The sequence below is a fragment of the Anser cygnoides genome, chromosome 8 (assembly GCF_040182565.1).
Source record: "Anser cygnoides isolate HZ-2024a breed goose chromosome 8, Taihu_goose_T2T_genome, whole genome shotgun sequence".
Classification (NCBI taxonomy): Eukaryota; Metazoa; Chordata; class Aves; order Anseriformes; family Anatidae; genus Anser; species Anser cygnoides.
In genome coordinates, this window is record NC_089880.1 from 1,390,957 (window position 1) to 1,417,846 (window position 26,890).

Consider the following 26,890-nt stretch of genomic DNA (forward strand, 5'->3'; position numbering starts at 1 on the left):
ACACCCTGAATTTGAACATGAGATTCTTCTCTAAAGCCACAAAATGAATTCCCTTTGAGAATTTGCAAAAGTTATCTGAACCTGTACTACCCCAATCAAATGAATTATAAATGTCACAACCTATTTTACCAAAAAGTCAAATTTGCAAAGGAAAAATAACAATCACGGTTCTTGGAATAGTTACTGCAAAGTGTTATTTACATGCAAGTACCCTAATGAAGCCATAATTATCCAGAGGTAAAATTAAGCATAAACTTAACACTTCACAACCTACATGGAGACAAAATTTAAGTCCTTTTATTGGAGATGCTTCTGCCTTCAAAGAGTGTTCAGTGACTAAAAGAAAGCAAAAAAACAAGGGACTGAGAAGACTGCCTCCTGCATTTTCAGTCTCCTGCTAGATTTTGAGTTATATATGAAAAAAATAGTTCAAAGAAGCTACAGTTCTTCAGTTATCTATTCACCACAGTAAAACGCACAGGCACAGTTCCCAAAGCTGTGGTGGGGCTTTCACATGGAACTGCTGAAATCTTTAATTTTTCTACTCACAGGAAGTTTTGCTTTTTGACAACACCCCATATGGGATGGCGAAGCACTTCAAGGAAATGTACGACAGCATAGGAGATGAACACAACCAATCATCTCCAGACTGAAGCTGTTTCAGTCCAAACAAGATGATTACAAGTAGATGAATGCAACATCAATAGGACTATCACAGTGGAGAAAAAAAAGTAGTCAGAGAATAACTTGATAAAACACAAGCTTTTTTTTTTAAATCAACTTATCAATCAAGTCAAATGACAAATTTAATTATTATTTAAAAAATGTCTATTACTTGGATGAAAAAAATGGAAAAGCCCTCGGAGGGAAAAACATTCTAGGTAGGCTGGGGTTTGGACTAATAGAACATCCATTAGTTAAAAAGGTTGCTTTTCATCTCCATCTCTAAACAGATATAGAAGTAAGCATGTAAATGTGTACACAACAGGCACACAATCAAGATGGAAAGACATCTACAGAGAAACAAGAGGATATGAACAAAAAGCAGAAATATTTAAGAGCTGTTTGCTTTGAGCATGTATCATTCAGCAAGCAAATATATAACAATCAACATACAAATGAAAGCATCATAAAAGCACTAAATTCAAGTATCAGTTTAAAGATAGAGTTCTGAAAACATTTAGAACTTCCAGACCTTAAGAAAGAATATCAATATATCATCTCTGAAGGGTACTTATCAATGCAGTTTACCCACCAAATAAGATAAGCTGTAATATTCTAAACATTGTTGATATCCAATGTTTACAGTCCATCAATATTCAACTAAATCAAACGGCATTCCTCATGCCATAACTAACAATGATAGTTAACAGAACATAAGCAATAAGCTATAGAGAAATAATTCACCTTCTTTCTACATTATTTCTTTACCAGTTTAAAGTACTGGTCAATATGGCACTTGCATGATAAACACCTGTAGGTTTTCAGTCATCCTTCAGCCTATTTATCTTGACCACATGAACTAGCTCATGGTTCCCTGCAGTTACATACCTTAACCATAACCGCTTCTCTCAAATAGGATTCTCTCAAGAAAAGTCTAAAGCAGTGTGACAACACATCTCCATTTCACTCCAAACTACTGACACAGTACATAACCTTGGCATCATCCTTGACACTGAACACTCCTCTTTTCGTTAGACTATCAGCAAAATCTCTTCAATACGTTACCTGTGCAGTAACTGCCTCAGCCCTTTAGCTATGGAATTCCTCTCTCCTCCAGCCTGAATTACAATGTGTTCCTTCACTGTATCACCACATATATGCTTTATATACAGCACACCAAAATACAGCAACATACCTTCTGACCATGAGCACTGCATGAACGTGCTCCAGAAAACAGACACAGTTACAAGAGATCTTGTGTACTTCAGTTGGTCATGGTTCCTTCAGAATTTCTAGTCCAGGTTTGCATACTTCAGTTTCTCAGCTGAAGTAAGTTTTCAGAAATCCAAAACAGAAAGCTTTTTCACTAAAGTACTTTTTCCTAAAGGCAGTCTTTATTTTTTCAACACCTGAGGCAGCACCTTCCACTTGCTCATTTTAATAAAATACCTTGTTCCACTTCAAAGTTCTTTTTCAGAGTAGCAAACTGTACTGTTGTTGCATGTTTGTAGTGTCATCCTCTCTTCTACAAAGCCCATTGAATTTTGATAAAACAAAAAGGAGGCAAAGCTGAGCATAACAGTCAAAAAGTTTTCACAGTTGTGTACACCCAACTGGTGCACCCCCTTTCATTTATCACAAAGCAACAACATTCCACTGTCCAAATGACTTTTTTTTTTTAAAAAAAAGATTATGCATTTTTCTACGGTCTTGAAAGATGTAATTTATATATTTGGCACGAGTCTGAGATGCAGTAAATGAGGCAGTAGGATTCTGCTGAAATGAGTCAGAAGATTGTTTTGTACAAGATTGTGAAGATGTGAAATAGATTGTAAGATAAAAATAATAAACATGTACATACAAAGTAAATAAAGCATATACAGTACTTAAGAAATACCATGCTTTAAGTACAGATACTTGCATTCCAAGCCTTAGGCAACCAGACACTTTAACTAAGGGCCCTCTCAACTTCTCACCAATGACCACTGAATAATCTTTCAGAAGTCCCCTTAATACAGAACTGTGACCAGCTCCATCTCTACTGGATGAATTGGGTGCTTTTTCAGTCAAGACATCTGACAGAGAACTTCTCAAGAAATTGAAAGCACTGCAGAAAAGTGGGAACTGCTATAGGTATACAAGACGTACCACACATATGGGACTTTGATGAAGAGTAGACAGTTTATTCTCAGCCTATACCCGCCCCCAAGCCTGCCACCTTTGGAATCCTGACAAAAACAAAAATTCATCATTTAGTCTTCACACATTCATCACACTTCACACATCCATTTCCTGACCGACTTCTTCATTATACCCCTCTGAAATTCTTCAGTGTCACTGTGTTCTTCACAATTAATGAAAAAAGGCAAAAAGTTAATTCCAGAATACATACATACACATCCCTATGCAATGAAGTATAATGCAGATGGCTGCATGGATACCACTCTTAAATACACCCCTTTCTTATTTTTAAATTTTCAAACAGGATGTAGGTTTTCTATCTTTTTAAAGTTTAGCTCAAAATACAAAACTGTCTCAAAAAAAGCTTTGCTGAAAAAAAATATTAAGGGCTTAATTTCTGTAAAACAGAATTATGTTGACACATACCAAATAATTTGTAAAATAGCATTAGTTTTCTTTTAAAATGATTATTGAAAGAGATCACTTACCATACTTTTTTTTCCCTGCAAGTTGTTTTATAAGGACAAAGCTATTAGTAAAATTTAAAACCATTAAGCAATTTATTTTTGCAGAAAACAATTTTTTAAATTATTTACTAGAAATTAGTCTTTCCAGTAAATAGATTAATATTCTAAAACAAGAAGATTGATGATATCCATTAATATCTAAGTGGATTTAAATCTCTGTTTCCAGTATGGACTCTTTAACCTAAAAGAAATATCTTATGCAACGTATCTAATAGTAGATGAAAGCAGCACATTAATAGTCAAGCCATGTTGTTACTGTAGCAACAATGATTTCGGGTAGCCATTTTCTCTTCAGCTTTAACACCCTTCCATCACCAACAGTTCTTGCTACAATCTCTGTAGAAATCCCAAGACTGCAAATTGCTCAAGTTTCCTCTCTGGCTACATACTTTAGGATACCTCCCTCTAGACTATTTTCTTTAGTCAAGTGTACTCACCTAACAGCATTCTCTAACGCTGTACTCTACACAATTTCAGCTTACACTAATGAAATCATAACAGTATGGCAATGCACTTTTAGAACAAGTGAATTTAGGAGACTAAGCAGTTTGCAGGACAATGGTAAAGAAGAAGAGTAATGTGATTACTTCAACCTTCAGGCTATGAGAACTCAGTCCAGTACAAGATTACTCAAGTCGCAGAGTATATCCTTGGTCATTACACTAAGAGCAGTCACAGAAAAACCCTCCTCAGATCAGAGATTACAAAATCAAAGCAGGTGCTGTAGCCAAAAGCAATTAGTAGATTCACACCTCCCTGGATTTTTCTGTTAGAAAACTGATCTGAGACAAAAATAGCATGCACATTCATTTCCAACTCCTCCTCTACACTTTTGCAGTCTTAAAAATGACAGCACCTTAAGCACTTTCCTTGCTTTAAGACTGCAACGCCATTTTTAGAAAAGGCTGAGCCTAAAATCCTACAGCTCAAAATTAGTGATAAATTACACTATTTTCAAAGAAACATAGAACAGTTTAGGTTGGGAAGGACCTTAAGTCCACCTAGTTCCAACCCCATGCCATGGGCACGGATACCTCCCACCAGACCAGGTTGCTCAGAGCCTCATCCAGCCTGGCCTTGAACACCTCCAGGGATGGGGCATCCACATCTTCCCTGGGCAACCTGTTCCAGGGCCTCAACACCCTCTGAGTGAAGAATTTCTTCCAAATATCTAATCTAGACCAACTCTCTTTTAATTTAAAGCCATTACTTCTCGTCCTATCCCTATCACTCATGTCCCTAACAGAGTCCCTCCTGAGGTTCCCTGTAGGCCCCCTGTAGGTACTGGAAAGCGGCCATAAGGTCTCACTGGAGAGCCTTCTCTTCTCCAGGCTGAACAACCCCAGCTCCCTCAGCCTCTTTTAATAAGAGAGGTGCTCCAGCCCTCTGAAAAAAAAAAATATATATCTTTTTCCATTACAGTTTGAAAGCAAGCAGTTGTGTGAGGGCACTAATAAGAAAGTGAAACACACATCCATTCATTGTAGCAATGAAAGGAAAGATAACAGAAAAGATTAAACCAGAATTTCTGAAAGTTGCCTGCAGGAACTCAGCCTGCAAGTACCCCAACGAAACAGGATCTTAAGTCCAGATGCATTTCCTCACAAGCTAGTTGTACCTGAACGCGTGGCTATCTTAGGATCACGAGCTCTAACGCCCGTCAGTGGCCGGTGAGGCAGCATTTCTGACACTTCTCATAGACCATGAAGGGAAGGGGAATCTCATGTTCACAGCCTTAGAGGAAGTGTCTATTCCATGCACGTGAACCTGTAAAGTCTAAGAAAAAAAATATGGAGATTTCATGCACTTAGATTTCCATAAACATCTGTAAAACTGTGCTTATAAACTAATAACAAATATCCTGCATACAAAGCCATAAACTTGAAATGTAGGTAGGCTTATGTTGAACAATAAGTTAGTATGGCTGAGATATTTTATTCTGATATCCCTATGATGGCAACCTCCAGCAGAGGACAGAACAGACACTGGAGTATTAGCATCTTTAAACACCACAGCTAACTCCCAGTCTGATCATCAGAGGGCTAAGCTGTCACTATAATGAATGTCCCAGGAAGAAGAAAACAACTACATAATCACTTAAGATATCTATCTGTGCCAGTACCAGCATTCTTCCTACAATAGTTTTGTCCATATAAAATATATATAAAAATTTGCTTTATACAATTAGATTCAACTACTGTTTATCAGATTTGAAAAGAAGCTGTAAAATACTTTTGTTTCTAATCGGGTTTGTATACATTCTATTCCTCATGATGTATGAAAGACTTCTTTGGAGGGTCACACACAGGTACCAGTAATGTAAAGCCTCTTCTTCATTTTGCAGGAGCCTGCTTTATGAAGGCAGAGAGGGCTGCTTTGGGTGATGGGGTGAAGATGTGTCTCCCCAGAAGTGTTCAAAGCCAGGCTGGATGGGACCTTGAGCAACCTGATTTAGTGGGAAGTGTCCCTCCCTGGCCATGGTGAGGGGGTGGACTAGGAGGTATCTTTAAGTTACCTTCCAACCCAAACCATTCCAGGATTGTATAGTAGGTGTTGATTTTTTTTTTTAGGTAAGTAAAAACCCATTCCCCACTCACTGTTCACTCTCGGTTTGGTAGCACTTTAAGCTTCTGACATTGTCTATCATATGGAAATGCTTCTCTCTTTGAACATACGCCCTTTAAATGTTTGTGGACTTTGTTTCACTGTTCACTTCCTTTTGCTTAGTCAGAACTTGGGCAAAAGTTTTCTATCTTCGAATAGTATTTGAAATAATTTTAAATTGCTTGAATTATTTGAAATAATTCTTCCAAACACATGATAGCCAATGGCCAATCTCACTCCTTCCAACATGTAAAAAAAAAAAAAGTGTTTAGTAATAAAATACCTGGGATTTCAGTTGTAAGTGTGTAGTGTTTCATGTGCAGACTCATCTCCCTTCATTTGCATACACAAAGTATACTGCTTTTTTACTGCCTTGTCACACCTGCAGAAATAGATCTTCTGGCCGAGTTTCCACTACCTAGCAATAACGAAGAACAGCCAATAAGCTGAGGCAGGACCTACAGGTTCTAACAAATCTATTTAAGGTCACAACATTCCTGGCATACCACAAAACAGAAACCCCATTACACTGCAAGTGTTCGGCCACTTAATCTCCACCTCCTTAGCTGTTCCATTTGGCCACGTGACATACATTGCCACTCGTATGAAACATCGATCTCATGATAAAAGTGCTGATGTCTCCATCATATGATGGATTACAGCAATGAATACCCTTGTTCTGGTTTTAGGAAAATATCCTCCTGGTATGCCCTCAAAGCAGCTGTGAGACTTTCAGAAGAGGCAACAGCAAAAAGGAAGCCACGCTGGTTATCCTGATGTGTGCATACCCTGTCCACCGGCTGTAGTTAGGCATCTGATCTAGTTGTGGCTTTACAATGCACTGGGTTGTCACAGCGTTCTGGTATTTGATTGTTTAAGTTCAGTTTTCCTGACCAAAACAGATTTTCCAAGCAAACTTTCTAAAGCAGCCCAAGAAACAGAACAGATGTGAAACACATTGCCTAAGCCTACTTCACACACTTTACACTGGGTTACAGGAAGACTGCAGAAGAACAGGATCTGAAGCGGCTAAAAAATGATAAAAAAAATCATGAAATCATTTATATAAAATCAAGAGTATGAAATAAATACCTGCACATTTGGCACACACCACACACACAACCACTCCATTTCAGAATACTGAAGACATTATGTCTGAATCACTAGATTCATTAAAGAAAATCCAAAGAACAAATAAAACAGAAACTGAAGGAAGTTAACAACAAAGAACAGGCCACTTTCCCCAGTATTACACTTCAGAATACCCTAACCAAAGCTATTCCCTGACTGTATTTTAACCCAGCAGAAAGTTGCTGGGAATTCACGATGTTTAGAGGAAAACAATATGACATTTGTCTTCACTTTTTTTTTTTTGAGTTACAGTTTTCATAAAATACTCAGATTTGTACTGAAAACAAGACTAAAGAAAGGGGAGGATTTTTTTTTCTTTTTACCATTTTTTAAAATGAGTTGAGTTGCCCTATTAAGAACAAAGTGCTAATTCTGAATTAAAAAGTATTGGTAACAAAAGCTTAAGCTTCATGGTTGCACTTCAATATTTACGCATTCTCACAAATAAGCTGTTGATTAACATCATACCTCTTTGATTTTCACTTCTGAATGCCAAAGTCTCCTTTACAATCAGAAAGAAATGCAAATGAATCAATAGTGATAGAAAACATTAAGAAAAAGGACAACCTTAAGCATGTTGGAAACAGTACGCTTTTTCCTGCTCAAAATGGCTTTCCAGAAGGTGACTTTTTTTTTTTTTTAAAAAAAGGAAAAGTTAAGATAAAACTGTTCGGAGGAATGAAAGTGAAGTCACAGGCAGATTATTTTGAATAAAATCACCCTGGGCCCTAGCATTAATAGTAATTTGAAAGTTGGAAGAAGATTTGTTTTAAGATCACAGAAACCACAACACAAGGGATCACTTCTCCCTCCTCATTATTTTCTCATCCCTTGAAAAGAAGCAGGCACCAGCATTCTTCAGGACCAGCTTACTAGATGGACCTAAGCCCAAGTCAATTTGAAATACATTAAATAGAATTTCTTTTAAAAGAGCCCAACATCCTAAACATCAAAATGATCATGTCATAGGAATTGAACAAAAACACTTTTCTCTAAATGTCTTAGCCAACAAAAGAACAACTCCCTATTAACACACCAAAATGGTATTAAGAAATTTTCAGCTGGGGTACTGCAGTACTTGGCATGCAGACATATAAATCCATCCCTCTAATTCCTTAGTGCATACTTCTGGATTTCTCAAGAGACCACAGAACCTGGATGTCTTCTCAATTTTCCTAAATGCCAATAAATTACCCGAGACATAGCCTTAATTTAGAATTTTATATCTTGTTCTGCAACACAGCACTCTTACATTCCAAAGTAATAAAATTAGATTAAAATTGTTCATCTATATGTGAGAAGATTTGTGGAGATAGGCAAAGGAACACACACAACTTCTGCAACGATTACAAAATAATTAACAACTAAATAATTTTTGACATAAAGACTTGCTATACTACCTCTTGCATATCTTCTTCTCTGCTTACCTCTGCTACAACTTCAGTAGACTCAAAAACGTAAGCCAAATTCACAAGTTTTTAAATAACTAAACTCCCAAACCCACTCATCTCAAGTCAAACAAACCATACAGAATCCTCAATCAAGAGAAGAGATGCAGAAAACAGAAGGGGAACTACACCTCTCAATTCCTACTACCCTGTCCAACATTTAAAGAACCATCTGTTTTGAAACATGACCTCTTTCAAGAAGGCTGCAATCTTTTTTTTTCCTCTACAGGATCAAAATAGGAGAGCTCTTTGTATTTTAGACATTTCTAAAAAATAATTATTGCTATATGTGTATGGTATTTTTGGAAATGGTATGACACTTCAGTTACATAATAACTGAAGTGGTTTTTCCCAAGCATCACTTCTATTTTTGGTTCTCTTCCTTGTGCAGAAGTAAGTAATCTCTGTTAACGCACATGACGCAATGGTATAAAGCAATAGCAGTCTTTCAAAGTAGAGTGATAGGCCTGGCAAACAATTTTTTTCTGGGCAAGCTGTTCCTCTTCCTCTCCAGTCCCTATACACACCAGGAAAGGAGATGGACCTTGCTAATCCTCCAGCACTTTCTGCCACACGTATAGCAGTGAGAATCACCGTGAACTTAACCAGTAAGTCTTGCCACCTAGGGAGTTTGGGAACAGGGACTCGTAATTTACAGGAACATGGCACTGAATACTTGTGATGTACCTTATCTTAAACAACTAACAAAAGAAGATGTCTGTGAGAATCTCTGCTAAAGCCACTCATCAACAAACCTACCGCTTCCCATCACAACACGTGTCACTGCTGTCCAATACACTCAAGGCTTTGTAAGTACACAGAAAATGACAATCACAAAGCACTTAGAAGCTAAAAAGTCAGACAAAACAAACCTTCTGAGGTTTCTCCAACACAAAGATATAGAAAGAATATACAACATGCTGTCTCGACAGTCTTTGTTTCATGTACCACACAAGCAACCTTTCCACCTCAGTTTCACCAGCATTTCAGCTTGCATATGAGAAGCAAACTCTCCCGGCTCCCATTCTATAATTGCTCCAAAGCCTCCAAGTTTTTCCTTCACAGCTAATTGAGGTTAATTCACTAGTATCACATGCCCCCCCAACTTATCCTCTCACCTTTTCCCCAGAAGAAAATTGCCACAACATAATTTTTTTCTTAGTTAATAAGTACCTGAGTAGGGGGCACTAATTGCTACTTTGTTTTCAACTTCACAGAAGATGAAAAACTGTTTTTCCAGTAGCTTCAGAGTTGTAACCATCATCATTATTTTTACGCACTGCGATTGCTTTCACTAGATGCAACAGGTTCTCAGTTTTTAAAATGTTGCTCAAGAACAGAAAAGATTAAGTGATGTCATTGATGCCTATTGGCATTTTTAAATTCTGCATATAGATCCAATAATGACAACAATAATAAAGGAGCCAGGAACTAAGCAAAAAGGACGGAGTACCCATTTTGCCGTGGGAGAGAACTGAGCGAAGGCAGCTGCGAAACTGTCACTTCCCACTCACTGCAATAGCACAAACAATCCTGACTTTCTCACAGAAGATACACTCATAACAACTACCGCATTAAAACAACGAAGCCCAGCACTTCTATGTGAAGAAACAAGGTTATTTGTATCAGAACTTCTCAAGCAAAGGCTGTCCTACCTTGAAAATATAGTTTCTAATACCGTGTCAGCTTATAGCAACAAAATAAAAAGCTTTCGGAGCACAGAATCTAGTCTTTGGTTCCCTAAGATCATGCAGAAAAACAGTTCCTTGGCAAACAAAATAATCATAAATACAATAAACTCTTCGATAACCCACAATCACTTTTTTGGTGGTTAGGAACCTAATTTTAGGGTCTACATTTTATAAAATTCCTACTCCTTTTGATTGAAAAAAGATAATTTTTTAATGTTAATTTAACAACAGAGACAGTCTCTGAAACTCTACAGCCACAAAGCTGTTGGTTTATGCCTACATACGAAGATGAAGAAAGACACCAGCAATAAACATTATAAACATTAAGTCCTTTTGCAAAAAGAGAAAGCCAAGAATTACTTCAAATCAGTAACGCTCCTAGAAAAGCTGAGCAGAATCAGAAGCAAACAGCAGATATACTCAGAGGCCTGCCACTCCTGAAGAAAAAAAAGTTGAAAAAGAAAGAAAAAAAAGAAAAAAGAAACCTACGAACCAGAATGCTCTAGGAAGAGCAGCAAAACCAAAACCAGCCAAAATCAAGCACACCAACCAGCACCCAGCACCCCAGCGAGTGCAGCCAAACAAGAACCAGACACCTGCCCACCACTTCCTACCAGCAGCAGCACAGTGGTTTCACAAGTGCCATGCTTTACAAGCAGCCATCAGTAAGAGTTTTCCAAAAGCAGCCCGCCGACCTCCTCTGCAGGCCTTTACTGGAGGGAAACCTCAATCAGAAAGCCCAGTGCTGTCCCCATCATGAAGCTGACCTTGGAAGGTAGGTGGGATAAAGCACAACTCATGCTACCAGTGCGCCAAATATTACTCAGTGAAGGAGCAGGTAGGACAGATTCAGTTACTACTCTTCAACATTACAATGATCTGATCACATCTTAAGGACTTCTGCACTTTTCACTCAAGCTGAAAAAGGACATGTAAAAGTAAAAGGTTGTAAATAAAGATAATCTATACAAGACCCGTAACGTGCACCTTGCTTTGTTTGTGTTCTACCACTTGCTTGTAGGAAGCACTCTCCCAAGACAGAGCTAGCAGCCAGTGCTAGCAGCCAGCCCAGGGAACCTGAGAGCTGCAATGATCGCAGTTCCAGTTTTCAGCTACAAGAGGACAAATCAATACAGCACCTGTAATTTCTCGCATCCTGTTTCCCAGGATGCATCCTTTCCCCCTTATAGCTGCTTTGTGAAGACTGTAACATTTAAGGCAGGCAAAAAACCAAAAACAACAAACAAAACAAAAACAACCTTCAAATACTCATAAAATAACAACCCTTTATAAAAAAATCTGACAGCAAATACCAGACTGCAACTTTTTTTTTTTTTTAAATTTTCACTCAAAAACCAGTAGGCCCTTAAATCCAAAGTTTTTGTAAGTATGGTACGTCCCTAACTTGCAACGTCAAGCATACTGAAGTTACTGCACACTAACAACAGGCCTGCAATATTCCCAAACTCAGCAACATGACCTTTGTTCCAATTTGCGCACAGACTTTGCATCCTTTGGATTAAGTTTCAAGAAATACTAAATTTCTAAATAACCCACCATCCTTCAACTAGTCAGTTACATGTAAGATGAAGCACTCAGTACCAATCAATACATGCCAACTAGAGATTTACCTTTTCTAATAGCTGGGCAGAGTCGCAGTAAGAACAGCAGTTCCCCTACCAACACTGCCACAAGTGCATCAATTGGAGGGAGAGCTTTCTGTATTACCAAACTGGCCAAGAAATGGCCAGTTAATATTTAGCATAACAAAATGCACCCAAAAATTGCATACTCACTGTTAAGCCACCGTCTCCCCCTCTTTAACCTCACTGGCAGTGTAAGGGCATTGCTGCAACAGTTCATCAACCTAACAGCTGCTGTGTACAGTTAACAGTGGCAGAAATGCAGCACAACAATGAGATACTCACTATTATTTGGGTTATTTGCTTACTTTTAAATTTAAAAAAGCTTGCTCTCCTTCAATGAACCAACTCCATTTCTGAATAAATACAATATAATTAAGAGTAGACTTTATACCAAGATTAAATACTCATTACCTTGCACACTAGGTAACATGACCGATCCTGTGACTATCACGCTCTTTTCAGTTAAAACAAAACAACAAAAAAAAAACCACATTGCAAGTCCATGCAAACTCCTTACATGGTCCTTCTTGACAGACAGCTGTGATTTGAGCATCAAATTGCATGTTGTCTAACACTACTATTGCATTTGGCTTCATTTCGGTGATTTCAGTAACGAGGGAAATCACTGCAACTATTTCACATCCTCACACATCAAAAAGAAGCCCTTTCTGCAGCTTGGTGAACAACATGGCCATGACTGTCACACCATCACTGCTTGTGTGAATTCTCTGCTATTAGCTGACACAAGTTTAGATTTAGAGGATACACTGCCATAAAAAACTATTTTCTTTTTTTAATTAAGCACAAAAATGATGTCTTTTTCAGGATGGCACAAACTGTGGGGATTCCCTTAACCCAGACAGCCCAGTGTTACCTTTATGCATATGAACCAGAATGACCAACATTCACGATTTCCTTGGGTAACTTTAAATCTTTTCCCAGTAGCTATATCAAGTTTACATCTACATTCAACAAAGCAGCAAGGAAAAACACTATCAAAAACATGCTTATATTTAGAGTGCTCAAGGATAAGTGTATTTTGAGAGAAGACAGACTTGTTTGGGCTTATTTTACCAGGAATTTCTTCACACAATGAAGTTGCATGAACACTAATTTCAGTTGAAGGAATCATGCTTTGGAGGCTCTGCCAGTTTAAACCAGTTTAAAAGTCATTTTGAGTGCAATCTTGTTCAGATATAATCTAATTTTATTAAATGATCTTTTCCCCAGTCTCTTAATACACTGTACAGAATATCAAAATGTAGAGCACAGAGGGAACCAGTTCAATTTGGCTTAAAATAACTACATCATCAGAGTAGTGCATTTGGCATTGAAATGACACAATAAAAAAGAAAACAAAACAAACACACCTGAACAGGTAGTCCTCTAACAGCCGCATCACTTGAACTTTGTTGAAGACAAAAAGTTGTTTTAAGCTATAGAAACGTAACAAAAGAGTGATGATCCCAACTAGCCAAATCAACAAGGCCTGTCAGCAACTGCTCAAAGGACTTTCATTCAAACCAACCTCAAGGGGAACCGCAAAGAAAGTGGCACGACTACTCTGCCTTTTTCCAGTTTTAAGTTCTGAGATCTTTTGCAAGCTGGTAAAAAAAAACTGAAAGTGTTCCAAGTTAATAGGTGTGTGTGAGCACACATGTGCTTTATTATTAACAAGAATTTTTTTCCCTTTTCAGTTGTTTTCTTCAGAAGTGCCTTCAAAAGGCTTGAATGAAAAAGTTTGTGCATTTGTAGGTTCTGCTAATACATGCAAGCACAGGCACAAACTATTGCTTCCGACAGAAATTCCACTGTCGACCAAGTGTCCATATTGAAATTCAGCCTTCACTGTTATTTTAAAGCGGAAGGCATTGCCACTATTGTTTAACATCCTGTTTATTCAATTGCTGATGCTCCTATTTCAATCAATTGTTACTCTAATAATTAACCTCACAAGGATGCTGCAAGTCAGCAGTGCCTTTTCTTCTTACTAGCCAGGTCACCCATTGAGAAATTTCAAGACTGCAGTAATCTCTTTTAGCATTCACTGGTAAACTTTTATACACGTGTTCCTGGGCATATACCTTCAAGTGCTACTCATTATAGAATAGATGCTGGATTTCAGAAAAAAAAAAGTCGAAGTAATACACCTTTGCCCTGAATTTGTTAAATGATATAACCAAGTATCATTTTGAATATGATGAAATACCATACAGATCAAAGAAAAATAAAGTTATCTCTATAAACAAGAAAAGTTTTGTTGGTGACAATAACTGTGAAATCAACTCCCCCCCAACTCCTTTTCCCTGGAGAGCGTTTTTTTTTTTTGTGTATTAAAACAAAACGACAATCCTCTGTTTGAACAAGTGCTAGATGTTGGAAGACAGTATTTTGAAGGCTTTCTCTACTCTGGTCATAATTCACGTATAACTCTGCACCACATCCCTCTGCAGTTATATTAGACAGGTTTGCAACATCAGCTTTGATTATAAGTCAACGTAATAGGATTGTCACACTGCACTGCTCCTCCATGCACTCTACTTAAACTCCTCTCCCACAAGGAAATCACAGCATTTTTTCCGCATCTAAGTGACCCACTAAAAGCTCCTCAAGACCTATTTCACCTTGTCTAATCAGTTCATTTATTCTGCCCTCAAATCACCTGCCTTACACAAGTCAGGTAGCAAAGAATTTTATATAGAAGAATCACATCAAGTTGTCAAAACTCCGGAGTACCTCTTACATGTGAAAATTCTTCCATTAAAGACTTGTTTTATAATTTGAATGAAAAATTATTTTACAACTATTATAAAGAAAATGTATTGTGCAAACTTCTCAGTAAAAGGTAGAATTTTGTGGTGGAATTCCAGAGATGCTTATCAGCCTCTTGGAGTGTTTGTCCCGTGTGTTAACTCATTAATCTATACAACACGAAATAGCTTCTTCCTCTAAAATCTGGTGCACATTCATTCCCCATATGCGTCTCAAAGCTAAGTTCCATGACACAATCTTCATAATTAAATTATGTGCTAGAAAGGAGGGGGGGGATCAGAATATCACTGCAAATGAGATCTTGCTTAAAGGGACAGAGTTGTACAGCACGGATGGAAGCCTATTTTGATATACCATGCTTGCATTTCATTGCCTCCATGACTTGTCAGTTTATAGCCCACATTATCCACTTCCAACAGACTAAAGGCTGCACATAAAGGAAGGAAGAAAACTTGGCAGATCGCAGGTAAGAAAACAAACGGGTCAAGCGGACGCTGATAACCGCAACCTGACGTAACACAAACTTTGCGAGGCCCGCCGGCCCCCGAAGCAGACGGCAGCCCAGCCGCACGACCCGACTGCCGGCGCTGTGAACTTTTCCGCCGCTGCCATGCCCCAGGAGCCGCACCCGGGGCAGGCGGCGGGCCGGCAACCCCCAGCCCTTTATAGCGATGCCGGGCGACTCCGAGGCCGCCCCGCTGCGTGCCGAGGAGGGAGGGAAGGGGCCGGCCGAGGACAGCGGCACCCAGGCGGCACGGAGTGCCCCGGCCGCGCCGCTCGGTCCCAAGACGGGCGGAGCCCCCCAGGGTGACCCCGGGCCCCGCCGAGCCGGCAGCGACCTCCTGCCCCGGCCGTGCTGCGGGCGGCCGGCCCGGCTGCGGTTACCTGGTCCCCGAGGCCCCCGCTGCAGCCGGCCGGGTCCCGGCGGCCGTCCCCACGCCCCGCCGAAGCGGCCCAGGGCTGCCCCTCTCCTCCGCGCCTGGCAATGGCGGCGGCCGCGCCGCCCCCCCCGCTCCGCGCTCACTGGCTGCGCCACTTCATGTGACCGAGCGGGTCCCTCCCGGCGCAGCCCTTTGTGTCCGGGGCACCGGGGAGGCCGCCCGCCGGGCCGGACGGACGGCTCGGGGAGGGGGGCTCGGCGCCTGTGGAGGCGGCGGGGCCGGGGAGGGGGAGCACGGCGGCCGCCCCCTCCCCGCCCGTCTCTCCCCGCGCCGCTGCCCCGGCCCCTCGCTCACCGCGGCGCGGGCGGCGGCGGCGCCGCAGCAGGTCGGAGGCGGCCGCCATGTTACCGCTGCGGCAGGATGGAGGAGAGAGCCGCCCGCCGACCGACCGCCAACTGCCACTAGGGCGCCCGGACGCGCTCGGCCCCACTCGGCTCCGCTCGACCCCGCTCGGCCCGCGACCCCCCCCCTGCCGGCTGGTGGGGTGAGGGGAGGGGGGGAAGGGGGGAGGCGGGGGAGGGCATTTAAAAAAAAAGCCTAACGGAAACTCACGGGCTCGCCGGGCTGTGCGTCACGCCGGGGTTACGTCCTGCGCGCGCCGTCATGACGTCATCGCGCAAGCTTCCCGACCTCCCCCCCCCCCCCCCGTACACACAGGCACACAGACAGACACACGCACGCACCCACCGAGCCGCACACGCGGCCCGAGGGTGGGGGGGCGCAGCGCGCATGCGTGCGGCGTTCCCGCGCCAGTGCTGCCCAGCTCCCTCCCGCGGCCGGGCGGGGGGCGGGAGGGGGCGCGCCCCCCTTCGCGCCGGCGGCGCGTGAGCGGCCTTTAGCGCCGCGCGCCGCTCCGTCAGCGCCGCTGCGGCCGCGCGCGTTGGCCCCGCGGGGGCGCTGCCGGCAGCGCTGTGAGGGCAGTTAGGGTCTGTCCCCGCAGGCGTGAGGGAAATGTGCCCTAAAAGGGCCTTCCCCGAAAGGCGGAGTGCCTCCCGCCCCGGCGCGGACGCCCCTCACCTGCGTCAGGCTTGCCAGCGGGCTCGGGAGCCGGAGGTCAGAGCGTGTGCTGCCTAGCGGTGCCTTTCCCACAGAAAGTGGGAAACTAGGTCAAACGCTGAAGGAGCCGCACAAAGGAGGCAGAGTCCTGCAACGAGCAGCGTCTGGCAAAGGATGTGACAGGGCAGTGTGAGGCAGGAGCATGAAACCCAAGCGAAGCAGCAACGTGAGGGGAGAAGAGAGCTACAGGGGCGGTCAGTCCTTCCCGAGGGATCAGGGATGACAGGACCCTGAGAAAGCAGCATTTGGTACCAATTTTCCTTCAGATTGATGGTTCTGCTGGCAAACCCCGACTCAAAAGGGCAGGGCGTCAAGCGAGACAAGTAAATTGGTGAATTAGGGACTGCTTTGATAAATTGATAAATTAGACTTTTCCTGCAGATTTGCTAGGCCCAAAGGATTTCACACTAGAGTGAGGAGGTGATAAGGCAACTTCAGAGGTGTGAGCGGCTGTTGCTGAGAGCTCATGAAGACTTTAGAAGAGGAAAAGGAAACACACAGCACATTTCATTCAAAGGGGAGCATAGGTAGAGCCAGGAACAATCATTCCAGCCTCCATTCCCAGAAAAGTACTGAAGCAAATAATCACACATCTTTAACTATAGGGTAGCTAATGAAGTGACAAGTTACAGCCAACATGGATTTGTCAAGGAAATCATATCAAGCCAAACTCATTCCATGCGATGACAGTCTAATGGACCTTTGGTAGGAGTAGCAGTAGGTCTGTTATGGCTTGACTTAAGTAAGGCTTTTGACGCTGTCTCAGAGAACTCAGTAACTGAGCAAGCAAAAGAAATACGATCAGAATGAAATGACTGCGGTGGTGCAAAACTACTCAAAAAGCAAGCAGCAATGCTTTACTTTGAAAAATAGAATATAGCAAATGTGGTTCCTTAGGCCTGGATATGTCCTGGGTCTGGTACCAGGTCTCTAATTACATGAATGATAGGGCACAGTTTACATTGATTGGATTTGCCGGCAATACCAAACTGGGGCAGCTGGAAGAGAACAGAATAGCAGGGCAAAAATAGAATTCAAAATGTTCTTGACAAACTGGTTGCAGAAATAGGACACAATTTAATAAATGCACGTGCCAATTTCTACATTTAAGTAGGAAGATAACTGCACAATTACAAGACTAGGAACAGATACATAAATACCAGGTCTTTAGAACAGGGGCTGGGGATCACAGTAGATCACAAACTTAACATACGTCAACAACGTCACACTGTTGTGAAAAAAGCCACAGTACAGAGATGTGTAAATAGGACTGTCATATCTAGGACGTACGAGGAATTTATCCTCATATTTAACACTGGTAAAGCCTTGCCTGGAATACTGTGTTCAGTATTAGGGCTCTGCCTTTCAAGAAAAATGCGTCTTTTAAAATAGACCAGCAGAAGAGAGTCCAGGAAATAAACAAAAACAACAAAACAGGAATTTCAAAAGATATGACACTAACTGAAAATAGGAATGATTAAGATTTCCTAGTCTAGAAGAGAGAGGACCATAGGAAGGAAAATACATTGTTCACTAAATCCACCCAGGAGAAGACAAAAAGTAGCAGTTTCAAACTGTACTGAAGGAAATTTAGGTTAGACATTAGGAAAAGTTTTACTATGGTATGAATAAATAAAACTGCTATATATTCTCTGGAGGGTTCTGGAAACTTCGTTCCCATTTTTTAAGGCTGAGTTAAAAGATCAGAAGCATTGGACTCTGCTGTGAAGTAATGGAGACACACTAGGCAGTCAATTTTTTTTTCAGCATCATTTTCCATAACTGCAATTACTATCCAAGTATCTGTTCTGATCTTTTTTTTTTTTTGATAGAAATCCCAGAGACATTTAAAATTTAATGTGTTGGTGTGATCTTATGCACAGGTGTAGATATCCCCTTTGGGAGTCTTTGTCATATTGAATTCTGTATAGCCGTGTGGCAACATGTCACATACTCAGCTAATTTGCTAATTTACAAACTTTATATAACACTACAAATCCCACATTTACAAATAATGTGTTTGTTAGTACTCATATAACTAGTGTGAATTAAGGCTTTTGCCTTTTTTTTTGTTTGTTTGTTTTCATGGTAACAGATGAATATTTCCCCAGAATCCATTAAACTTCGGGGTTTCTCCGGAGCTTGCCAGTTAGAAGGTAGCGTGAACAGTTTATATTATGGGACTGAGACCTACCAAACTCCTCTCATCAGAGATGACTAAAAGGCCATTAAATAGGACGATTTTTAATCTCCACTGAGTTTGACTGAATTCAAACTGATAGCCCACAGGCAAAAGGCTATGAATTTCATTAACAGTACCCTGAAGCACTTAGTCCCCTAATGAGTGCTAATGTTACTCTTCTGAGAATTAAGCTTGTTTTCTGAGAAGATATATTTATAAAATCAAGTTCTGATATTTTGGAGCATGTATGTATGGTTTTCCACTGCTCTTAAACAAAAGAAACATTATTCTCTCATACAATCAACAGATTTCCTCTAAGTCTTGGTAATACGTTCTCCATGCTAACAAAAATGCAAACAAAAACAAGGAAAAGCAAATATTAATACTACCTCTCTATTTCATGCTAAAAATATATACATATATTTTTAACACCTATTATTTTAAGGCAATCACACTCACTTATATTTTGTCCCCTAGCAGATAATTTTTAAGCAGTAGCAATTCCTCCTTCAATTCTGTGACAAATAATTGAAGGAAAATACCAAATTCTATGAAAGTATTATCATATAGAAGAAGATACAGTGTTTTACTATAACAAGTAAAATGGATAGCATAAGGAAAGCTGAACTTTAGTTCTACTGATGCCAAATCTCTCAATTTTATTAAGAGCTTAAAGATACTTAGCATTGTATTTAGTACCTCAACTTATTACTTGACCTAAAATTCCCAATTCTATAAACAGGAATGAACTTCATAAAAATACTTATGATCCATACATTGTGGATACAGATTCAGTGTGAATTCATGGAGGCCATAACTGCAACATTTCATCAAAATGGCAGTGTGCTAAAATGATTAGGGCTATGTCCAGTCATGTCACAACCCTTGTTTTGATTTCTGATTATGCCAGCTTTGACACATATGCTTATAATACGTGAAAAGTGGTAGATTATCTTAAATGTTGCATGCTGGGTTAAAACGAGTTGAGAAATATATACAAATACAAAAAAAAAAATCAGTCTAATTTTGGATGACAGAAAAAGGCTCCATTGAGGCACTCCAAGATCAGTGAAAGAATGTGCACAACAAATAAAGGACCATAAGATATGACTCTTGAAAATTAAGACCCATACTGCACAGTTGGCTTTTTATTTCCATGAATTCTGTCTGTGAACCTGTATTATTCCTCCACTGATGCAGACAAGGCCTAATAATGGTTAAAACAGCAACTGAAAACCTCTTGAGAAAAGGTTGCTACCTAGTTCTGCTTGGTCTTCAAAATGGTTTTATAAAGCTTATACCAAAGCAGGCTCTTTCATGTTAACAGCAAAATATGATTAATTGAAACCAATTTGGAAACTGTTTTTTCATATAAACATTTTTGTAGATGATACTACAGAGGGAGAGTTGGAGCAGGTCTAAGCTGAAGCATTTTGAATGAAAGAAGATCGCAAATGCCTCCTTGCAACACACACAGCAAAATCCCAAATGCCTGGAGGGAAAAACTTTTTAATGATAATTTCTTACATTTATATAGCACCTTTTATTCCCTGGGACCCCAAGCACTTCATTAACTCTATGCAATAAAGTAAAAAGCTTCACCACGGAAATACAGCCACTACATGCATCACTCTGAAAATTTCATTTTCAGTTGACACATTTCTTTCAATACCAAAATACTGTGGTTATCCTGTACATATGAACAAAAACAAAATCAGAGAAAATATTAGATTACATATTTTTGAGACACAGAACAATTTAAGCCTGTGTGATTTGCAAATAGCAATGCACTTATGTAACGGATACATTGCATTAATCCCATCCATTTCCCCTCTCCATTTCTACTTCTATCTCATCTTTGTACTGTCACCTTTAGTAGAAAATTTTGTCTTCTGTAACATTCCAAAATGGGAATGATCCTTGATATCAGAATTTCAGACAAAAATTGGGTTTATAGGAAAAAGTAGCATCTTTTATTAAATTCACTACTATAAAGTATTCACTACTATGAAGTGAAAAAGTAGAAAAGTTTTGGAGTACTTGAGACCTAATGCTTTTTTTTTTTTTGAGCTAAGATGGATGTTTTAAAAAAGCATGCTACCTCTGCTTATAAAGTTTTTCTTGTCATCATTTGTAAACCCTTAGAATCACAAAAACAAGCCCCCAGAAACATCATGTGAAAGATCTGTGTGTTATTGCTCACCTTACCACAGAGTTTTTCTTTTCATCCTACAGAGATGTTTCCAATTTCTTGGCCTTTCTTACAACAATACCATTTCACCAATATCAACAAATTTAGGAGCTCAATATACTGGTCGTTTTTACAGAGTAATTAGCATATTTCTACTGAAATTTTGAAGAACTAATAGCAGAATTAATTAGAGCAGTTTGATTTACCTCAACACTGTAAAAATTGAAAGAGGAAAAATGACAACTGTTTTTTTGTTTGAGCTGTTGATTCATGTTCCGTTGGCTTGCTTGTTTCACAGGCTCTTTCGAAATACAGTTGTCAACGTTAATTAAAGAGGACTGTCTAGTCTTGTCTTTCTCAGACAGAAACAAATCTATTTTACTCAGAATATAAATTTATTCTCTGCTATTAATCAAGATATTTTAATCATTTTTTTGTCAGTATCAATTAAACTTTCAGAATTATCTGTAAAACAGTGAGAGGGCAGTAAGAATGTATAGGTGAAGTTATATGTCACTACAGCCTTTGACTCTCCTAACAGTAATCCCAAGATAAGATTAGTCCTGAAGTACAATACTCTGCAACAGAAGAATAATTGGAAACGCTTTCTGGGGAAATAGTTTTACTCGCCACTGTGAATTGCCTTTAGAACCATCATACTGTTTTAAATCTCTCACCTAGGAAAATATTTCCAAGTTAAATAATACAGACAACTGCCACTTTGTTTTCCTTTTTCTAGGTTTCTGTCCATGGGCAGTAGCTGGAAAATACAGTATCTGTTGCTCAGACCTGCTCCTGTTGGCTAAGACTACTCCAGCAATTACAACACAGCTTGTCACACGGACACCAGCTATGTATCAAGCCTCCCACAGCTGCCTCCTGTTTTCAGTCTCACCAGTAAGAAGTGTTATTGTCATCTGCCACTGATCAGAGAGGAGCAGCTGCTGGGACAACACTGTCTGCCTGGCACACAGGGTTCCATTCTTCTCTGCTCCTCGGGTACCACCACAATAAACATTATTAATTAGCAAATCCTAGATTAATTATCAATAGACCAAATTAACCATGGTTTTTATGCTTATTTGCTTTTATCTTGCATTATTCTAATCCATCCCACATAAAAAAGGAGATAGTTAATCCTACATCTTTGTTCCCTTCAGGAGGAGCTGACACCTCTTTTCTCATGTCTGAGTTACTGAGCTCAAGTCTCATAGAATTCAAAGATCACAAGAAGGCAGATTAGAGCAGGAAAATATTATAACACTGACCTTCTTAAAAACAACAATGTATTGCCTTGGAGGGTTGCCATTTGCATCATGCAGGAAGTATTAATATAAGAAAATATGCTATTAGCAACAAAACTGTAACAAATTTCTTCCTGAGTCTGCTGATGAATTATAATTAGTGAGAGAGGAAGAAAGTTGTAGCAGAAAACTGGCCTTCAGCAGATGATGGAAAGGACCTAGATATAATAGGTATAAATTGTCATAGTTCTGCTTAACCCAGTCTGATGATTCAGTTCACATTATAGTCCTGAAATAGCCCACAGAGAAGACAGAGTAATTTCAAGTTCTCTCTCTCAACTGTCACACCAGTAACCTTAACATACCCCTGCAGAGGAAGGGGCATTAGAGTCCAGCTCCTACCACTACCAACCTCATGCCTGATCTTCAACTTGACCACCCTATGCTGGCAAAGAATTGCCTATGAGAAGGAAATTGCACCAGGCCATGGTGCACCAGGGTGCCATGTTCTGGTCTTCCAGCTGTGTCACGCCCCACCTCTCCCTACACCCACCTCTGGGACTGGCATTAGGGGCACACCCATGACTAGGACACATAGTAGAGTCCTGAGCAATTTTAATGTGGGGAGTTAGTAACAATGACCCTTTTAGCCATGCTCCATCTCCAAATTTGTATTTGTGACTCCTACACATCCCAGTGAGGGACCCAGGTAGGGAAAGCCACACAAGGAAAGCCACTTCCCTCAGCTGATCACTATTTCAACACACCCACAAGGGGATAAAAGTTTTTGCAGCCAACCCCACCATTTCTGTACTTCAAGGTCACCTGGCCAGACAGAAGTAAGGACAACGGTCCAAGTGAAGACATTTTTACCAGAAAATGTAGCCTTTAGAGGCAAGTGCTCTATGTTGAAAAAAGAACAGGATCTCTCAGTTGTGGTTGGCATTGCCAGGGTGTCACTACATACCAGGCAGGATTTCAAACCGCCTTCTTTTCCCCACAGCTTCCTATTGTCCTGCCCTGCAGCTCCTGCATAGTAATTGTGAATTCTTGCATTAAGTCAAATGGACATACACCCTCTTGTCCTTATGCTTGACAAAAACATTTACGTCAATCTTTGTTAGCATCTGTTTGTAGAGCTCCAGAGGTTTGTGCGTGGGAAGACATAATAACAATATTTAAAGGAGAAGTAAAGAAATAAAAAAGCACTTTATTACGATTAATGTGAAAGTAATGATGAGCTTATTTTGTCTTTAGATAAGATCACAGCAGCAGAAAGTCTGTTTGATATGCCATACCTTCTGTTTGTTTCTTAATTGTAAGGAGTTTGGTTTTGATCAAGACAATTAGTTATGAATATAGCTGAGTTTTCTAACATCAGAGATAAAGCTTAAAAAACTACAAAAGCTTTTTTAGAGTATAGTGTACTGTATAGGTAAGTATGTATCTTCAGGACATGAAAACAGACATCTTTGTAATTGAATCTTGAAAAGGAGGGAAAAATATATGAAAATGTGATAGTTTCTGACAGGCTTAGAGTTAACATCCAATTTTGAAAAATTATTTATCAGATTTTGTGGTTGCACAGAACCAGTATATAGCATGGTAGGTTTGTATATCTCATATCTCATTTTGACCACTGGAATATAAAGTCTCCTCTTGTAGAATAAAATTAATGTCAAAAAAGAAAAGAGCGAGTTAAAACCTAGGGTTATTATTATGAGACATTTATTACCCAGGAACTTTTTTCTTTCCAATCTCCCTGCCAGTCCCTCGCTATACAAAGAAAGGAGAAGCATCTCCTAGTTTCTCAGCTTGGCTACATCCTTTATCACTCATCTGCCAGAAAGTATCTTCAGTGCAATGATCAAAGCTATATTAAAACTTTTGCTTCTCTCTTGTTCATCCAGTATTTCCAGATCGTATCCTGCATATACTCTCAGATGAATTATTTGTGCAGCAGTTCACTTGCTATTATCCCTTTCGAGAAATATTGTCTTAGGTTTGGGATTTGCAAGCAGATCTTATAGTATAATATTGCTGCTTTTAGTATGAAGCTCATAGGAACATAAAACATCTCATTATAAGCTCAGTGAAATAGCTGCAAAGACTTTAATGAACTTTCAGCAAGGCTCAAAGAAAGAAAATTCCAACGCTAAATTCCTAGTAATAGAAATCTACATATTTAAAATAACTGTAACATAGTTATTTTGGTATCTTGGAATGCAACCTGAATAGAGGTTTCTCAAACAAAAGAATGAAGAAACTTAGAGGAACAGTCATGTTCACTTTGCCCCAGTTTCACATTACTTGGCTTTGGATTCCAATGATGTGTTCAAAGGTCAGTGTGCAGAAATGAGCTCAGGTAGGGCTTTGGAAGTGTATTTTTAGTTAGAGCATGCAGACAATTCATAGAGTGAAAATGTGCTACCTGTAACAGCAGAATAGTCAGTAGAGTAGTTCCATTTGGGGAACTGCAGCAAAAGAAGCTATGTCTGAATGTTCTCAGGAATCTCTGAAATCATATTAAAATTAAAATCTCTGAAAGCATGTTAAAATTCCTCCATAAGAAGTTATATGTGAATGATCATTCAAATACACCTTCAGCTTTGAGTAACAATATTCATATTCTGCTCTAAAACAGAATTGTTTTTACTTGCTCTACTCAAGAGAATATAATTTTGAATCATTACAAGAGCCAATGAGGTAACAGTGATTTAAAATTTCATGTAGACATCTTAATCAGCAGGTCATTTAGCCCAATCAGTGTAAGAGTGAGAGTATTTTAAAAGTATCCCATTTATGAATAAGCGATAACCATGTCTTTGTCACATTCTACCAATTACACATTCTAAAAGAGGATGGTGTCATCACATTTGTGATAGTACATTAGGAAGCACAGCTTTTCACAGTGACTGTTAAAATGGCACATGCTGGGGAAAACAGTGTTTATTAGGATTAATTTAAGACAATAGGTACTCACTAAGCATGAATTGTATATGATCACTTCCATCATTCACGTTGCAGTTTATCTCATCCCTTATAAAGAGATTGAAATCATAGTGAGAGCTCATTTTAGTCTTAGATACTGGCCGGCAGGAGCTGACTGAATTCAACTCTCAGGCCTGAGGAAGGCGAGCAGTAGCCTGCAGCACACAGCACTCCCAAGCTGCAGCAGGACAGCGCAGTGGGCAGCTGTGGCCAGCAAGGGTTTTGGGGAATGATGACTGCCTGTCCTTTCAGGAGTTTCATCTGGTAGGCTGAGAAAAACTAGTAATGCCTAACAAAGTTTGCACTGATCAAGCAGCTCTCCAGCAGGCTGTAAACACCATCTGAGAGGATGGACTGCTTTTGTTGCCTAGGGCCCACCAACAGATGACTCCACAGAAGTTCAGGAGGCTGATACCAGATGCTAGCAAGAGGGAAGGGCTGGAAATGGCGGTGAACCTCCAGCACACAGAGCCACCATTTCTAAGCCCAGGCACCTAGGAAAATTGGAATTTTCTTTCTTTGAGTCTTGTAGAAAGCTCAGGAACTTTTATGTTCCTCCTGCTGAAAAGGGTCACTGTAAGTACAGCTTGGGCAGAACAGCCAGTTAAAGAGCCCTTGAATGCAGAGGAGATGGGAATCAAGGCAGCAACACAGGGGCCGCCCCTACATCCCATGAGAGGTCTCCAGCTCTTTGTCACATCTGCATGGCACAGCAAATGAGGCACATCTGCCCCACAATGCTAGCAGAATTCCATGTAAGGCCATTTGAGTACTCATATGACATTAGCAGATTTCCACCACATACAACCCACAACCTACACATTCCCTACCTTTATATAAAAAAGCCCTCACAGATCACCACCCTTCTGGTCTCACTGCAGCAACCCATTGTGAAGAGCTGCCATTCCTGAGGCTGGGGAATGCTGGGCAAGAGAGTAGGAGGCCCTACAAAGGCAGGGAGAGAAGTAAGGCCCCTGCACCAACACAAAGATAGTCAGCATTGAGATACCATGCAGTGTAAAATAACCCCCCACAATTAGCAATAGCACCAAGAATGCCTCAGGTGCTGCTCCCTCACAAATCAAGAGCATGTCTGTGCTACCACAGTCTGCCCCCACTGAAATCACGTTTGACCCTATACACACATCATCAGTACCTTCTGGGACAGCAAGGAGGTCACTTCAAAGTGAGCAGCTGCAGGAACACTAAATATTTTCTAGTATTTCTCCTCAGCCCAGCACTGATGCTGAGGGCAGTAACAGGTGTGGGGAAGGGCATGAGAAGAGGTAGTTCTGGACAGGGAAATGGCGAACCAAGCCCAGCTTGCTGGCTGGGAGAGCAAGGCTCCTGCTCAATCACCGGGCGTACTTGGTTTGCCTGTTAGTCCAGTCTTTGCATGCAGGCAGCATCTGACATACTTGAGGACATGCCACATGAGCTTGCTGAGTCTGTAACTGAGAAGGGATAAGCACAGCCTGAAGACCATATCCCTACCTATGCTTCACCTTCCCTGGGATAGCCAGCACCTCTGTGGCCTCTCAATAAATTCTCGGACAACCCACTCAGGCCTTACCTACGCTTCAGAAACAGACTCTGTAGTACCCTCCTTTTTGCAGACAATG

General features: G+C 40.5%; 1 protein-coding gene and 1 long non-coding RNA gene across 16 annotated transcripts in view; one reads left to right on the forward strand and one right to left on the reverse strand.

Moving 5' to 3' along the window:
- The window catches only part of ZNF644 (zinc finger protein 644), an 85,148-nt gene that overhangs the window by 37,674 nt on the left and 20,584 nt on the right, over positions 1 to 26,890 (reverse strand). For 2 of the 15 annotated variants that reach the window (XM_067001458.1, XM_067001465.1), the window contains exon 1: positions 16,157 to 16,296. The exons of 8 other annotated variants lie outside the window; for them this stretch is intronic. The gene's annotated coding sequence lies outside the window, so the exon portion shown is untranslated. Of the gene's footprint in view, positions 1 to 4,989; positions 5,148 to 6,258; positions 13,223 to 15,548; positions 15,703 to 15,898; positions 16,079 to 16,156; positions 16,297 to 26,890 lie in introns of those variants that run through there. 5 more of the 15 variants (XM_067001462.1, XM_067001461.1, XM_067001464.1 and 2 more) reach the window with 5 other exon arrangements.
- LOC136791362 (uncharacterized) lies at positions 16,397 to 22,070 on the forward strand. Its single transcript, XR_010833192.1, has 2 exons — positions 16,397 to 16,908; positions 21,773 to 22,070. It is a non-coding gene; the product is annotated as an uncharacterized lncRNA (long non-coding RNA).